This window comes from Gobio gobio (genome assembly GCF_949357685.1).
Source record: "Gobio gobio genome assembly, chromosome: 12".
NCBI lineage: Eukaryota > Metazoa > Chordata > Actinopteri > Cypriniformes > Gobionidae > Gobio > Gobio gobio.
Window position 1 is genome coordinate 50939436 of NC_137105.1, and position 1265 is coordinate 50940700.

Genomic DNA, 1265 nt, shown 5'->3' on the forward strand with positions numbered 1-1265 from the left:
ATGGAATCGTTTCCTCTGAACGTTTCACCTAATAATTGTCATCTGATGTGGATTAGCAATCAAAACACGTCTATATAAAGCAACTACCTTCAGGCTGAGGCAAAAAAAAACAAGAAAAAAACAAACAAGAAAAGATACCTTTAAAAAACACGAAATAAATATCCTCATTTAATTCAGATGTGTATTTATAATTTTTTTTGTTTGTAACCTGCCCTCATAAAAAAATAAATAATAAAATCCACAATAATATTAAGCAGCAGAACTGTTTTTTTTAATCAACATTGATAATAATGAGAATATTAAAATAAAAAAAATAATAAAAAAGTTTACAATAAAGTACAATCAAAACCTTATAGTATTATCACAATGCAGTTGAATAAAGTTAAAGGTGTAATCTGCCGGTTGTCCTGTAGGTGACCTCATAACTCTGTCTTCTTACGATACACTTAGAGCTTTACGATTACTCCAGAGCACTCGTAGATCTACGATCATTTTCAAGTGCTACTTAAGTTACGATGCTTTTGGGAAACAGACCTTAATATTAAGATCACTCGTACGATCGTTTTTACGATCAATTTAGGCTTACGATGCTTTTGGGAAACGCAGCCCAGATCACTTAGCACAGCGTTCAAGGCTCGATTCGTCAAGACTGTTTTCCAAGATGGCTCCTGTCTGTATATGCGTAATGTTCTGTCTTTATAAAGTATCTTCTTATTAAACTGTTTGTACACTTACACAGTTCTCAATGCTTGGGTTTGCATGTAGGGACCCTCATTATGCTCCTGTGTTAGTGTGAGGCTATTTTGAGCCTTGTTAGTGGTATTAACTAGCGATTTAATTTGACTTATTCTGTGCCCCATAGACTAGCGTTATAAGCTAATCTGTTTTTAGAGATAAAACTCTTTACATTCGATTTTCATGAAAACGCATCCCAGAGAACGATCTACTCGGCAACCATGTGTTAATTACCCCTAGGTTAATTTTTCACCAGAGTTGTCCTTTAAGACGATTTGATTGTACCCCATGATGCAATTTTCCATCATGAAAATGTTACTTTTTCTAACTCCCCCAATTTTCACCAAAATTGAACTAGACTATCATATTGCAGATCAAAAGTTATGGAATTCATGTCGATTCATCAAACCATTCTCAAATAATGTGTGAAAGAATTCGACAATGTGCCTGCCAAAATGAACGCAAGGCTATATCTCCGGACCGCTTTCGTTTTCTGACCAAACTCGGTGTGTTATGACAACCATGACCTG

General features: G+C 34.9%; 1 protein-coding gene across 8 annotated transcripts in view; it reads right to left on the reverse strand.

The window, feature by feature from the left end:
- Positions 1-251: 251 nt before the first annotated feature.
- The window catches only part of senp6a (SUMO specific peptidase 6a), a 52405-nt gene continuing 51391 nt past the window's right edge, over positions 252-1265 (reverse strand). For all 8 annotated transcript variants that reach the window (XM_079831813.1, XM_079831817.1, XM_079831820.1 and 5 more), the window contains one exon: positions 252-1265. This exon is cut by the window's right edge and continues 1707 nt beyond it. The gene's annotated coding sequence lies outside the window, so the exon portion shown is untranslated.